Below are 16,774 nucleotides of genomic sequence, written 5' to 3' on the forward strand. Positions count from 1 at the left end.
ACAGGAGGAAGAAGAAAAAAAAATTGTGCCACAGCGAATCTTTTCTCTCCCTCTCTCTTTTCCTCCCCTATGCATTCCTGCTGCAGAGAGAAACAAGCAAACAGTGAGAGAAAGAATAGAGGGAGGAGAAGAGACAAATGCATTTATATAATCACTCAGGCAAACAGGCTGATGTCTCTGAACGTCTCCCCATTGGACGACATACTAGGCAGGCCCATGACATCGCTAACACTAAGTGCTTGCAGCACATATACTGCTGATCATTGAAATGCTATGGGAAAACATGGCATAGGTTACTAGATGGACATCAAGTGAAGCATTGTCAATTAGGTGTACCACTCTGGGTTACAACAGCCAACACACTCAAACATATTTTCAAAGCTTTGTAATGGAGGAAAACTTAAACGGTGTCCCATTGTGACTCTACTGTGCCATAAAGGGTTAAAACCATGTTTAAAAACAAGTTCCTCATACTTCGTTTCAATTGTATGTAACAACCAGAGCATTCAATCCTACTAACTGTAATTATATGCATATTAAATCCCTTAAACTGTGTGTGTGTAATATTGAGTGTAATGGGTTTAATCTTGTCATGTGTTGTTTATCTCTTCTCATTCTGAATATTTCATCTGTAAATTGAATTATTGCATTTCAATGTTGCATAATAATGGTCAGCGCTGTAATTATTCATGAATATATCTGATGACGTTCTATTACAGGAAATTAGTCGTAGACTCCAGCAGTAACAGTATGCATGCAATATGCCCTAAGGACATTTTAGGAACGCTACGTATCTTATTTCCAGACGAATTGCATCAAAACTGGCCCTTCTCAAGTTGAAAGCAGGAACATGCAGTCACACAGTCTGGGCTGGATGGTCGTCAATAGATACTACTGCAACAAAGTCACAAGGATGTTGGACCTAGCTACAGATTTTTACACCAGATAATGTGATTTAACTAAATATGTTTGGTATCATTACTAGGGAGTACTGACAGGTACTGTTTGGTGTAGCACAGAGAATTGTCGACCAACCTTATCTTGGTGATACTGTCTTTATCCTAGATTTGTGGAAACAGGAGTCTCATAAAATGTCTGTGTCCAGTTTTCCAATCGGATTACTTTTGATTTACAATAGGAAGAGTGTAGTTCAATGGGATTCTGATAGAGGTGACACAAATTCTATAGGATTGCAAGAATCCTATAGGGTCTAATGGGATTACGTTTGATTCCCAATGGGAAATAAAGTAGTCCAATAGCATTCTGATAGCAGTGCGGATAAAAACATGGCCCACATCTACCGCTGGTAATGTATCAGGTATTGAAGCGTTCACTCAACTGCAAAAAAATTCAATAAAATTGCTGTGTGAGCATGCTGCCACCTGTGGGGTTCACAACATACACTTTACTGGAAAGCTCAGCCCACCTGGTGAGCCAAACAGAGTCTTCGGTGTTCTGAGGTCCAACCCAATCAGGGGACTGCAAAATATGTCCAACCTCTCTATTAACCTCGAAAACACCCTTTTCAAGCTCTGACTGACCGCCATGGTGGTGAATCTATCATCCACATTCATCATCCACAAGGGACCTGTCCTGTTCCAATGCTCTCAAACTGCACCCTTCCTTTTTTCCTTCCTCTCTAGATATGTGAAAGCTAGTTTACAATGTGAAGTTTGTGTTCTATCATCAAAGAAAAATAAGGCATTGTTGTGGTTAGAATTAGAATATATTATGGTGTGCATGTTTTCAGCTTTTTGTTTTAGATTTTTTTGTCATTTCCTTCTGAAAATAGCAGACGCAAACTTTACTCAAGTACAAACGCGTGTGGGCCAGAGGTTTGTGCAACCTTGCGCTTTATTCATCTGCGTCTATGTGAAAAACAACTAGAGACATGGATATGATTCACAACATTGTGCATGTCTTTTCGTGTGTGTGTACGATAGAGAGAGGTCACATCTGTTTTCAGGCACAGAACATGGGCTTTGTCAACAGCACTCTTCACTCTCCCTCGAAGGCATGCTGAGAAGTCACCTCTCTCGGTTGAGTCCCCCTCTCCTCGCGACAGCAGAGCCGCTTTTGCTTTCCTTCAGCACCACTTTCCATCCTATTCTCCCTCTCTCCCCTACATCCCCGAAACGCTTACCAGCGAGCGTCAGCGCAGAGAGATGACGAGCAATTGGGGGAAATAAATCACGTTTCAGTGCAATTTATTCCTTCGAAAAATAGAGGATGATGAGAACATAGAAGAAAACAACATAGGCAGTAAAGAAGGAAAAGGAGGAAACACAAATTATTATAACATAACGCACAAGTTCGTCAGCGGTCCAGCTGTCGGCATATTTCATTTATTTCGGGTTAATTGCACGTTTACTGTAGACTAGCTATGTCGCAGCGGGAGGATATTGAAAAAGGCAGAGGGGGGTAGGTTGCTGAGAGAGAGGGAGATAGCCTTGGCAGCATATTATTATAATGATGCTGAGTGAGTGACTGATCCACGCATTCAAATTGCGCTGGCGACTTTAATTTGGAACTACAATTCAGCAAGGGCGATATTGTATTTTCGTCTGCTTCTGGAAGGCATCGGGAGGAACCTGCAAATTTCCCGAACAATGCTCCAAGTGGCGCCTTTTATCAGGCTCGGAAGAAAGAAAGCGGAGCAAAGGACGACTGCTATAGAGGTAAGGTGAATGTTGATCGTTTTGCCAGGGGAGGATTGTCAGTAGCCTAGCTTGGTACTTCATTGTGGATTAGTTTGGGTGAGGCTTGCGTGCAGATAGTCTAACAAGTCAAAACTACAGTGTTGTCTAAAGTAGGCCTACTAAACGCACAAAACTTGTTTGGAAGGTAAACATCCACCAAAAAATCATGTGGAAGGTAAAAAAAATCGATAAGGTTGTAAATGTGGTTAGCTTCTCGGTTTTGCATCCCCCCAAAATCAAGCGATTCTTTCATATGAATAGCATACTAAAGGTATATAGCCTACCAGAGGACCAATTGATGGATGCACTTTCAATAGCAAATTAATGCACAGTTGAATTACAACGTAGGAATTAGGCTACATTTCGTGCATTTAGCCCATTGAGGTGCTGATGGCAGAGCTAACAGGTTGGGAGAGTGGTTACTTCCCGTGTAGGTTACCTGTGCGTGACAAATTCTGCTTGTGTGTTTGTGTTTGTGTGCTTGTGCCAGTGTGCGTGTCGCTATAAATGCAGAACATTAGCAGATAAGACAGCCAACCAGGGTGCTATAGCCTATGGATAAAATTGATTTGGTTGTGGCACTAATTTTCAGTGATACTGCTGTATTCTCTTTTTCTGGCATTCTCCCCTCTATGACAGGTGTGATATCAGGCCCTTTGGGTAAGCCCTAGGGTGCCAGTAAGGGTTGAAAGGCTCAATGAAGTGGGTCTGCTCACATAGTACCTTTACAATATCCCAGCAAAAACCCAAATATACCTAGAACAATTACCTGACTAAACCAACTAACTAAAATATCAATGTATAAATTATGACAAATACCAATAATCTCTTGGCAGCTAGGCCTATCACATGGATTCCCTAGGCTCACTTGTGGTTTAAAGATTACCGTCTCTATATATTTCAGCCTCACACAATATCTCATCTGCTCAGTCAGTCCCACCCCTTAATCAGACATTTGTGCTATTTCCTCGACTTGGCAAATCACATCGGGGAGATTGACTGACACTGACTCCACCGGTTTAGCTTTAGAAAACAGGGATACAGCCCAACGAGGAACTCATTCTTTGTGAGATTGCTTTTCCTTGACATTTTTACGTCGCATGTGGCGCGAGCTTAGGCGCTTCTTAGGTTTTCCATCACAACAGAGCAGCTCTAAATGCCTGTAGATGTATTAGAGTTGCAGTGTAATGATTTATCTATCCTTTTAGAGGCTGAGTTCCCCCCTGAGCCCCCTCTCTCTACTGGACCCATCAGCCTACCCCTCTCCATTTCGCTCTTTCTAATTTGCTCTACGTCCTTTCGTCTCTCCTCTCTCTCTTTACCTCTTTTCTTTTTCTCTGTCGATGGGTACATGCATCATTTATGGCTGTTGGAGGATGGTCTTAAAGTCAGAGAAAAATTCCCCAGGTATTGACAATGACTTAAGACAGAAGTATAGCGCCTCATCCATTGAGGGGCAGAACAGCAGGCACCATTATGAGTGATCAATCACACTCTTTTCTTCCTTCCTTACCTAAATGGAGTATACAAGGATCTGGTTGGAGGCACGCAGGAACGAATGAATCATTTGGGAATGGGTCTTGATTTCGTCATGCAAATATATACCTTGCTGTACTCTCTGACTCAGAATATGCACTGAACAAAAATATAAACGCAACTGTGTTGGTCCCATGTATCATGAGCTGAGATAAAAGATCCAAGACATACGCACAAAAAGCGTATTTCTCTCAAATGTTCACCTTGTGCCACTGTAAAATGTGCAGTTTTGTCACACAACACAATGCCACAGATGTCTCAAGTTTTGAGGGAGCGTGCAATTAGCATGCTGACTGCAGGAATGTCATTCAGAGCGGTTGCCAGAGAATTGAATGTTCATTTATCTACTATAAGCCACCTCCAACATCGTTTGAGAGAATTTGGCAGTATGTCCAACCAGCCTCACAACTGCAGACCACGTGTAACTATGCCAGCCCAGGACCTCCACATCCGTTTTTTTCACTTGCGGGATGATCTGAGACCAGCTGATGAAACTTTGGGTTTGCACAACCAAAGAATTTTGGCACAAACTGTCAGAAACCGTGCTCTTCGCGGATGAATCCCAGTTTCAACTGTACCTGGGAGATGGCAAACAGCGTGTGGGCTAGCGGTTTGCTGATGTCAGCGTTGTGAACAGAGTGCATCATGGTGGCGGTGGGGTTATGATATGGGCAGGCATAAGCTATGGACCACGAACACAATTTCATTTTATCAATGGCCTATTTTGAATGCACATAGATACAGTGACAAGATCCTGAGGCCCATTGTCGTGTCATTCATCTGCCGCCATCACCTCATGTTTCAGCGTGATAATGCATGGCCCCATGTCGCAAGGATCTGTATATAATTCCTGGAATCTGAAAATGTCCCACTTCTTCCATGGCCTCCATACTCACCAGACATGTCACCCATTGAGCATATTTGGGATGCTCTGGATCGATGTGTACGACAGCGTGTTCCAGTTCCCGCCAATATCCAGCAACTTCTCACAGCCATTGAAGAGGAGTGGGGCAACATTCCAAAGGCCACAATCAACAGCCTGGTCAACTCTATGTGAAGGAGATGTGTCACGCTGCATGAGGCAAATAGTGTTCACACCAGATACTGACTGATTTACTGATCCACGCCACTACCTTATTTTAAAAGGTATCTGTGACCAACAGATGCATATCTGTATTCCCAGTCATGTGAAATCCATAGATTAGGGCCTAATAAATGTACTTCAATTTGACTGATTTCCTTATGAACTGTAATTTTGATATTGCTGCATGTTGTGTTTTATATTTTTTGATCAGTGTAAATTCCTCCCATTTTTAACTGGGTTATTATGGCAGAGTTTTCCTGGTGTCATTTGAGGCAAAACCTTTTTTTAAGAATCCTGGCCTTTTCTATTTATACAGAGAACGAAGCCAAATGTATTCTTGGGCAGTTTATCCTTATTACTCAGTGAAGTCATTTGAATATGGCATGGGCACATTAACGGAGAGAGGTTTAACACGTACTTCCTCTGCAAACACAGTGATGAAAATGTGTGCATAATGATAGAATATTGTTATTATCTTTACTGAGGGCCTCTGCAAACATGAACGTACAGTATAATCAGCATATGCATTTACCAGCCACCCTAATTACATTACTACTCAATGTTCAGTATTGTTGTCATTAGCATATGCATTTACCAGTACTATGATATGCTAATTACATTACTACTCAATGCTCAGTATTGTTGTCATTAGCATATGCATTTACCAGTACTATGATATGCTAATTACATAACTACTCAGTGTGGTGGTTACAGCGATAGGCCAGTAACCGCAAGGTTTCTGGATCGAATCCCCGAGCTGACAAGGTCAAAATCTGTTGTTCTGCCCCTGAGCAAGGCAGTTAACCCACTGTTCCCCAGGCGCTGAAGACGTGGATGTTGATTAAGGCAGCCCCTCGCACCTCTCTGATTCAGAGGAGTTGGGTGAAATGCGGAAGACACATTTCAGTTGAAGGCATTCAGTTGTACAACTGACTAGGTATCCCCCTTTCCCTTTCCTTTTCAGTATGGTTAGCATTAGCAATAGGCAGTTGCAACTTTCTGTCCAACCATTCTTTACCCCCCCTCCCAACCGAAGCATCCGGTTGGCGTTTCCGCTCACTACCAAGTACTGTATGGTGATGAGATGAAGCACAGTGGCTGGCAGTGGGAGAAGATGGTGAGAGATGGATTTTGGCTGACATTCTGCACATTTTTTTTCATCGATGAAAGATTTGATCTCAATACAGTTCTCTGTTTCCAAAACTAGAATCTGTAACAAACAGGGTGGACTGCGTTTCGTAGACATTAGCCTTTGCCAAAGTTTTTTAAAAGTGCATTGTTTAAGAGTGCAAGGGTGAATTTAGTTATTGACACGTGCACTTCACAGAGTAGGTGTTCCCTAACGGAAATATTCAAATGAATGCTAGAATGCACCAATAGGATCTCACTAGTTCGTGATTGGCTCTGCCCACTCTGATTAATTTACTTCCATTGGAAAGGACAGGCTCTGGTGTATCTGCCTCTGAGCAGCCATGTTGCCTATGTCATCAGGAAGGGGAAAAATAAGAGGCAAGAGAGAACGAGAGCCTTAGGGTTTGTGTCCTCACATTGACACCCCTCCCTCGATCCCTCTCTTCTCCTCCATCCTCTTCTCTCACTCAGTGACAGCTGGCAGCCAGTAGGGCACAGTGGACATGCCAGCACAAGTGCAGACATTTGCCAACTCACAGAGACATACATATAGAACATGACTAATTCACACACAGCTCTCTCTCTTTCACTCACTCTCCCTTTTTCTCACACACTCAATGGAGCGTACATATACATATTACGTAAAGCCCACAGTCAATACGCTGCACCATATTGAGAAACTGGATTACAGTAACAGGATTCAGTGTACTCTAATTGTTGATAAAAATGCAGTCAGTGTATTAAGACCACACTAGCTGAGCTGAGCATCTCCTTCCTCCTAAAGCCCTGACAGAGTGTACATCGCTCTCCTGGTCTAGTCCTTTAGAGCATTGACCCCATTTAATTCAACAATTTACACAAGAACACGTGCTCCGATCACTTTAGCATGCTACAGGCCATTCTGCACATCATGTAGTGTCTCGGGTCCTTGAAGTCCAACAGCACAGTTCTTTTTAGGTTATTCCACAGCCGTCCTGGTTAATTAGTCCAGGAAAGTCAGACTTTTGAAGAATGCACAATAACTTTTGATTAAGCGTAGGATTAAAAAAAGAACCTGCTGTTGGTTGTTTATTTTTAATTGGTGTGTCACACTTACAGTCACACTTCTTCAAACCTCTGCACTGGTTTTAAGAAGACTTTCGGGGAAATAGTGTTCCCAATGAAAATGAGTGGAGTTTTGTTTTCGGCGGATGACAATTACCAAACCATCATTGCTGCTGCGGAGGTGAGAATATATTTCCATAATTAGCCTAAATACATATCAGTGTTGCATGTTGGCCTGAAATGGTAATTCAGCACTTAAGGCATTTTGACTCTGAAACCCTCAAGTGTTTTGAGACTTGCATACAAATCAGAAGAAATACTGTATAATTGGCATACTATTTTAGATGCTCCCGAGTGAAAACAAAAAGTAAGAAGGCATTTCTTGATATAACACAGCAACAAACAGAACCAGTCAAAAGTTTGGACACACCTACTATTTCAAGGGTTTTTCTTTATTTTTACTATTTTCTACATTGTAGAATAATAGGGAAGACATCAGAACTATGAAATAACACATATGGAATCATGTAGTAATAAAAAGAAAGTGTTAAACAAATCAAAAGATATTTAGATTTTAGATTCTTCAAAGTAGCCACCCTTTGCCTTGATGACCGCTTTGTACACTCTTGGCATTCTCTCAACCAGCTTCATCTGGAATGCTTTTCCAACAGTCTTGAAGGAGTTCCCACATATGCTGAGCACTTGTTGGCTGCTTTTCCTTCACTCTGCGCTTCAACTCATCCAAAACCATCTTATTTGGGTTGAGGTCAGGTGATTGTGGATGCCAGGTCATCTGATGCAGCAGTCCATCACTCTACTTCTTGGTCAAATAGCCCTTACACAGCATGGAGGTGTGTTTTGGGTCATTGTCCTGTTGAAAAACAAATGATAGTCCCACTAAGCGCAAACCAGATGGAATGGCATATCGCTGCTGAATGCTGTGGTAGCCATGTTGGTTAAGTGTGCCTTGAATTCTAAATAAATCACTGACAGTGTCACCAGCAAAGCACCCAACACCATCACACCTTCTCCTCCATGCTTCACGGTGGGAACCACACATGCGGAGATCATCCGTTCACCTACTCTGTGTCTCACAAAGACACAGCGGTTGGAACCAAAAATCTCAAATTTGGACTCATCAGACCAAAGGACAGATTTCCACCGGTCTAATGTCCATTGCTCGTGTTTCTTGGCCCAAGAAAGTCTCTTGTTCTTATTGGTGTCCTTTTGTAGTGGTTTCTTTGCAACAATTCGACCATAAAGGCCTGATTCACGCAATCTCCTCTGAATAGTTGATGTTGATATGTGTCTGTTACTTGAACTCTGTGAAGCATTTATTTGGGCTGCAATTTCTTAGGCTGGTAACTCTAATGAACTTATCCTCTGCAGCAGAGGTAACTCTGGGTCTACCTTTCCTGTGGTGGTCCTCATGAGAGACAGTGTCATCATAGCGCTTGATGTTTTATGCGACTGCATTTCTTGACATTTTCTGGATTGACTGACCTTCATGTCTTAAAGTAATGATGGTCTGGCGTTTCTCTTTGATTAGTTGAGCTGTTCTTGCCATAATATGGACTTGATATTTTACCAAATAGGTCCTTGTCACAACACAACTGATTGGCTCAAACGCATTAAGAAGGAAAGAAATTCCACAAATTAACTTTTGACAAGGCACACCTGTTAATTGAAATGCATTCCAGGTGACTACCTCATGAAGCTGGTTGAGAGAATGCCAAGAGTGTGCAAAGCTGTCTTCAATGCAAAGGGTGGCTACTCTGAAGAATCTCAAATATATATATATCTTTTATTTGTTTAACACTTTTTTGGTTACTACATGATTCTATATGTGTCATTTCATAGTTTTGATGTCTTCACTATTATTCTACGGTGTAGAAAATAGTACAAATCAAGAAAACCTTTGAATGAGTAGGTGTGTCCAAACTTTCGACTGGTACTGTAATACATTCAGAACCAGACCTTTACTAAAAAACCCACACAAAAACCAAGAAGAGAAGCACAATGAGATATTTTATTAAAGATTAGAAATTACACTGAGCAAAAATATAAACACAACATCCAACAATTTCTAATATGTTACTGAGTTACAGTTCATATAAGGAAATCAGTCAATTGAAATACATTCATCAGGTCCTAATCTATGGATTTCACATGACTGGGGCGTGAATCAGAAAACCGGTCAGTATGTGGCGTGACCACCATTTGCCTCATGCATTGCGACATATCTCCTTCGCATAGAGTTTATCAGGCTGTTGATTGTCGCCTGTGGAATGGTTTCCCAATACTCTTCAATGGCTGTGAGAAGTTTCTGGATATTGGTGGGAACTGGAACACGCTGTCGTACATGTTGATCCAGAGCATCCTAAACATGCTCAATGGGTGACATGTCTGGTGAGTATGCAGGCCATGGAAGAACTGGGAAATGTTCAGCTTCCAGCAATTGTCTACAGATCCTTGCAACATGGGGCCGTGCATTATCATGCTGAAACATGCGGTGGTGGCGACGGATGAATGGCGCGATGATGGGCCTCAGGATCTCGTCACGGTATCTCTGTACATTCAAATTGCCATAGATTAAAATGCAATTGTGTTAGTTGTCCGTAATTTATGCCTGCCCATACCCTTACTCCACCGCCAACATGGGGCACTCTGTTCACAACATTGACATCAGCAAACTGCTAGCCCACATGACCCCATATGCCCAGTACAGTTGAAACCGGGATTCATCCGTGAAAAGCACACTTCTCCAGCGACCTTAGAAGGTGAGAATTTGCCCACTGAAGTCGGTTATGACACCAAACCGCAGTCAGGTCAAGACCCTGGTGAGGACGATGAGCACGCAGATGAGCTTCCCTGAGATGGTTTCTGACAGTTTGTGCAGAAATTCTTTGGTTGTGCAGAAATTCTTTGGTTGTGCAAACCCACAGTTTCATCAGCTGTCCGGGTGGCTGGTCTCATATTTATTTTACCTTTATTTAACTAGGCAAGTCAGTTAAGAACAAATTCACATTTTCAATGACGGCCTAGGAACAGTGGGTTAACTGCCTTGTTCAGGGGCAGAACGACAGATTTGTACCTTGTCAGCTCGGGGATTCAAACTTGCAACCTTTCGGTTACTAGTCCAACACTCTAACCACTAGGCTACGCTGCCGCCCCAGGTGAAGAAGCCAGATGTGGAAGTGCTGGGCTGGCGTGGTTACACGCGGTCCGCGGTTGTGAGGCCGGTTGGACGCACTGCCAAATTCTGTAAAACAACTTTGAAGGCGGCTTATGGTAGAGAAATTAACATAAATTTTTTTGGCAACAGCTCTGGTGGACATTCCTACAGTCAGCATGCCAATGTTGTTGTGTGACAAAACTGCACATTTTAGAGTGGCCTTTTATTGTCCCCAGCACAATCTGCACCTGTGTAATAATCATGCTGTTTAATCAGCTTCTTGATATGTCACACCTGTCAGGTGGAGAAATGCAAAGGAGAAATGCTCACTAACAGGGATGTAAACAAATTTGTGCTCAAACATTTTAAGAAATAAGCTTTTTATGTGTATGGAAAATGTCTGTGATCTTTTATTTCAGATCATAAAATATGGTTACATTTCTTTGATCAAACCTGCAGACAACTCTGTAAAGGTATCGTTAAGGAAAGGTCTCCACAGACTCTTTCTGGTTCTGATAATGATATTTCATCAACACTTCATGGCAAAGTTTTCATATCAAAATTCTGACAGACTGTTGATTTCAAATTCCCAGAGATAGGTTTGAGCCCTCTTCCCCAAATGGGACATGACATTTGGGTTGGTTTGATGTTTGTGAGGGGGCTGAAGGTTTAAAAAAACGTTGATCTGATCACTCTGGGCTTTCTGGAGGGCTGGGTTACAGACCTCTCCACCAGATTATGAAAGTACAGATGCCAGCCATTGCAAACACATGAGATTATGGCTACGCAAATACAGAGCGGCCGCAGACAAGATTATAGTACAAGATTAGGACCATGCATGGTCTCACACACACACTTTCTCTCACACATATAAACACCCCTACACATTTTTACAGTTGTGCCCGGAAACACATCTACGTGAGTTTCCACATATAAAACGCACACGTAAACACATGCATTCAATAGCTATGTGTAATCTGGGATTATTACGGATCCAACACTTCATATTAAAGCCACGCACACAATGCAGTAGCAGATTAGAGGGAGGCAGAAATAGAAAGAAAATGAAGTAGACGAACAGGATCAAGCTGAAGATGAAAACACAGGGACAAGAGCGTGGATTCAGTAATGAATAGAGAGGGAGGAAGACCTGTGTGTGAGAGAGAGAGAGAGAGCAGGATTTGTCAGGGCTCTGTGGAAGTGTGAGACAGTTTGCATGCCTTCCAGCCATCCTATCCGATGGATTTCTTTGTGACCGCTATTTTAATCATCAACATGAATTAATGACAGGCGAGCTGGCATGTTTGCTCTAATTTGGCTAGCTTGGTTTTCTGATGTTGTGAGTTGCATCATGGATTTCTCCCGTGAGGCTTCCAGTTCCTCTACTCCTTGAGGGAACTACAGGTTTTTGGGCTAAACATATAGATCAAATGCTGTGTGTTTACAACTCTGACAGGTCAAAACTTAAAGGATGTGTTCATAAAACAAATTTACTAAGTATTTTTGTTTTCTTTCGAAGGAAATGGTAGATCAATTATTTATTCCCCTGTGCCTGGTTATAAAGTGTCTGGGAAAGAAGCATCCATTAATCCAATCACAAAGTAACATTTTCTGTATTCTCTTAAATCAGGTGAGAAATGTAGCACAATGGTTTCTTGGATTCCATCAGTTCAGAGCCGCCGGGAAAATGTGTTGTGAGACAGAATTTACCCATGTACCTTTTCAATCTGGTGTGGCGCACCACTTTCAAAGCAGCAGCGCCAAACTCGTTTACCAGACATATTCATTAGTTCATGTCATAGAAGAACATAGAAGAACGTTTTGCAACGAAAAAGAAAGCAGGCGTTTCTTATTGGGCAAGTTGACATAGTATCTCCCCCGAACTAGCTGTTATTGGCAGAGAGGTTTCCCACTGGGTACAGATGGCAGTTCAAGGTATAGTTTTGATTTACATTTGGTTGAGTTGTCAACTAACGTGAATTCAAGGTGAAATCAACAACAAAAAATTCACCATGTCTTTGGATTTAAGGTAAAAGTTGGGTGAAAAGATGATGAAATTCCCTTACATTGATGACTTTTTTTCAAATGTTATCAGTTTTCCACATTGATTCACACGGCACATGACGTGGAAACAACATTGATTAAACCAGTTTTTGCCCATTGGGTTGTAACTCTCTTTCTTATTGGTCTATTAACTAATTGGTGGTGGCACCAGGCTGGCCAAAACTCCATCCCACCAAAACAGGCTGAAATTCCAGGCAGTCTTTTCAAACAGCTCTTACACTAAAAAGGCATTATCATAACGTTCACAATTTCACACTATTGTTCCAAACTCATAGTGTGTAAATACTGTATATATAAAACTCAGACAAATCACGAGTGCACTGGGCCTTTAAAGACATTCTTTGCATATTGCTCAGCTCTGCTATAGTAGTTCACAAAACTACAGAGTATATGTTCTCCATTGAAGTTGTCTTTGGCTTTTTTATATATATATCAGATTCAGAATGAATATTAACAAGGTTTGTGGTAGTTTGAAAGGGCTTGATCCACATTAGACCAGGAATGTTTCCAATTCACATGACCCGACAAGAAAAACCTCAGCCCTATAGTCACAGCACAAATAAGAAGGGAAGCTATCTATACTAATAATATTTTGTCATAGCCTACAAATAGGACCCAGAGTTTTACCTTACCAGGTCACGAGATCAGGAAAAACTCCAGGCCACAGAAAAGACACTTCCGAGTTTTGCCACAACACTTTTGAACCTGTGGTGCCACCTCCGTACCGGTTACCATATATAGCTGGTTATTTCTCTACCATTTTCCAGAGAGACCCGTTCTGAGCCACAGTTTGAGGAACTGACAGGCGACTGAGTGTAGACTAAAGAGATATTCAGAGGTAACTGAGCCCACAGCCAGTCCCAGCTGTTTTATAGCACCCCTGAGATGTCTGTGTGTGGATTACCTCAAATGATGCCCTTCATCTGAACTCTAAAGAAATTAAACCCACACTTGTGTTTTACTAGCCATATGGGGACATTTTCTCTATCAACCGACCAATCAATCAATCCTTCAATTCAACCCCTCAATCAATCATGTCTTAGTGGATGATGTGCGTTAAGCGGCAGACGAGCCGTCACGGGGATCTTAACGTAATGAGATAAGGCAGAGGACCGCACCTAATTGGATTACATTAGCAGACCGCATTCACAACAACAGAGGAAGGCTTGAATGAAATAAGTCCCATTTAAACACACATACGGTTGGTTGTAAAGATGAGACTGGATCAGGTGCAGGTGGATGGCCTTCCAGAAAGCTGCACTGGGAGGTGTGTGTGTGTGTGTGTGTGTGTGTGTGTGTGTGTGTGTGTGTGTGTGTGTGTGTGTGTGCGTGCGTGCGTGCGTGTGTGTGTGGCTGTGTAAGTGTGTGTGTGTGTGCGTGTGTGTGTGTGTGTGTGGCTGTGTGCGTGTGTGTGCGTGTGTGTGTGCGTGTGTGTGTGTGTGTGGCTGTGTAAGTGTGTGTGTGTGTGTGCGTGTGCGTGTGTGTGTGCGTGTGTGTGTGCGTGTGTGTGTGTCGAGTACAAACAGGCCCATGTGCACACAGACCTGTCTCTCCAGCAGCTTGGACAGGTTCATCCCTCTCTCTCTCCCTCCCTCCCTCCCTAGTTGCCTCCTGCCACTGAGAAGTCCTCTCTGTGCTTCAGGCTCTGTCATCTCGTTTGTGAAATGAACTAGGATCATCAGTAGTGCTGGGGTTCAAATAGAGTTTTGTTGAGTCTCCTGGCAGTTTTTTTCTCTCTCCTCTCTGTCCTTGTATAGCCAGAGTGCAATTTTAACAAGGCTTCGTTATGGAACGGCTACCCACTAATTGTTTCTACCTCAGTCTATTGCGTTTCTATGGTAGTCTGGCTGCTTTCAGGCCATGAATAGAGTTAATACTCAAATACAAAGGTTCCAGTGTGTAGTCGGGTTCAGGTGACGTATTGGTAAAAACTAACGTGGATCAAAAGAATATCTATGAGAGTGTATTGTACAGGCCTGTCACTGTGCGACTCATCTTGCTGGGAAGGGGGGGGCGTTGTCTGAGTAACAGACGCCTTTTCACAGTTCTACTGAAATAATACAGAAGCATTGTCAGAGTGCCACCTTGAATTCTTGATATGCAATTTGGCAAAGTGTCTGACAACTAGAAGGCTTCAGTGGAGGACACTCATAGGGAACCATATGGGTGTGGATTTGTTCCAGCATACACGCCGTCTGGAAAGAAAGGAGAGAGGAAAAAAGGGGATTTTTCGAGAAATACTGGCTTGGCAAACATAGGAAGTTGTCTCAAGGCGGAAGTGAAGTTATTGCCCTTTGTGGCGGTGTTATTAAGGGAGTGGGTTTATGACGAGACGCTTTTGAAGGGCTAACGGGAGACAATGGAAGCTGCACTCACTTTCAATTGTAAAATAGGCAATATAGCTAATGGAATATTGCCTTGTGGTCAGTTTGGGAAAGGACCCACAAGATGAAGGTTGACACAGAGAGAGAGGGTGTGTGCATCTGGACGGGTGTTGAGGTAGAGCGGGGGATTGGTGGAGTGGACCGCAGAAAGAAAAGCAATTGAGAGAGAAATAGAAAAAGCCAAGGGAACAAGAGGAGAGACAGAGGGAGAGTGACAAATTCGAAATCAAGTGGGAATGTGGAGACTGCGATGGAGAAGAAACAGCATTAGAGATGTTCTGTCAAAGAGAGAGAGGATCAAGACCTCGAGAATTAAATGGGAGCTCTGCCAATGTCCCCCTCTTCTCTCTTTACTGCCGTCTCCTTCCATTTGTCCCTCTCTGCTGTCTCTTTCTATCCCTCAGTCTCTTTCTCCATTAGCGTGTGTATGTAGAGTATGGTGGCTCAAGTGGCCCAAAGCCTATGGGATGTGTCAACATGCGAACCCATTAAATCATTAGAGTCTATTTATTATTAACTCAGAAGCACACATAACTGGGGCTGCAACCTTTTAATATTCATGCAGTCTGACTGAACAGAAGTGATACTAACAGGGGGAACTGGGATGAGAGAAACACACACACACACACACACACTTGCAGAGCGTCCTCCATCGACTCAGCATTCGGAGGTTGGTGGGGTTGATGTGGCTGGTTAGCTCAGACTGGGTGGTTGTTTGTGTCTTTGTTGTCAGAGCTAGCTGCCTGCAGGCTTTCAGAGGTTGGAGGCTAGCACAGTTCATTGGGCTGAGTGGTTAGGACAGGGTGACCCATCATTCAAACGGCGGAGACTTTTTAAATGGAAGTCACAGACCGAGTGCTGCTCACTCAGCTCTCCTCCCTCTCTACCTTGCTGCACCATCAATCAAAGCCGCCATGTCATTTTTCACACCCTCCCAAATGTGGAATTGACCAAAAACAGAGTCTATATTGATCAAACAACCTGGGAACAGAGGTGGCGACAATGGTTTAGTGGGTGACACCCTGTTGCCCTCCTGAGGGGTTTGAAGATGTAATTTAAAGGTGTCATCCAAATATGAGTCACAGATGAGATTAGCCTGTGTTCTCTGATCGCCCTCTGTCCCTCTCCCTCTCACCACTTTTTCTCTGTGCATCTACCTTGTCCCCCCTTCCTCCACTTGTGTGTGACTGTGGGACTTCTGCATTAGATAATGGAGGTAGAGAGGAAGCATATAGGTAGAGAGAGGGGGGAGCAGAGAGGGGGGAGCAGAGAGGGGGGAGCAGAGAGGAGGGGGAGAGAGGGGGGAGCAGAGAGGGGGAGCAGAGAGGGGGGAGCAGAGAGGGGGAGCAGAGAGGGGGAGCAGAGAGGAGGGGGAGAGGGGGGGAGCAGAGAGGAGGGGGAGCAGAAAGGGGGGAGCAGAGAGGAGGGAGAGAGAGGGGGAGCAGAGGGAGGCAGAGCAGAGAGGAGGGAGAGAGAGGTGGAGCAGAGAGGAGGTAGAGAGAGGTGGAGCAGAGAGGAGGGTGAGAGAGGAGGGAGAGAGAGGGGGAGCAGAGAGGAGGGAGAGAGAGGGGGCGCAGAGGGAGGGGGAGCAGAGAGGAGAGAGAGAGAGAGCGGTGGAGCAGAGAGGAGGTAGAGAGAGGGGGAGCAGAGAGGGGGA

General features: G+C 43.4%; 1 protein-coding gene across 1 annotated transcript in view; it reads left to right on the plus strand.

Moving 5' to 3' along the window:
• The first annotated feature begins 2,055 nt into the window (after positions 1-2,055).
• Positions 2,056-16,774, plus strand: part of LOC115154698 (leucine-rich repeat transmembrane protein FLRT1) — a 30,154-nt gene continuing 15,435 nt past the window's right edge. The window contains exon 1 of the mRNA XM_029701177.1: positions 2,056-2,678. The gene's annotated coding sequence lies outside the window, so the exon portion shown is untranslated. The remainder of the gene's footprint in view (positions 2,679-16,774) is intronic.

This window comes from Salmo trutta, chromosome 19 (assembly GCF_901001165.1).
Source record: "Salmo trutta chromosome 19, fSalTru1.1, whole genome shotgun sequence".
NCBI classification, from domain to species: Eukaryota; Metazoa; Chordata; class Actinopteri; order Salmoniformes; family Salmonidae; genus Salmo; species Salmo trutta.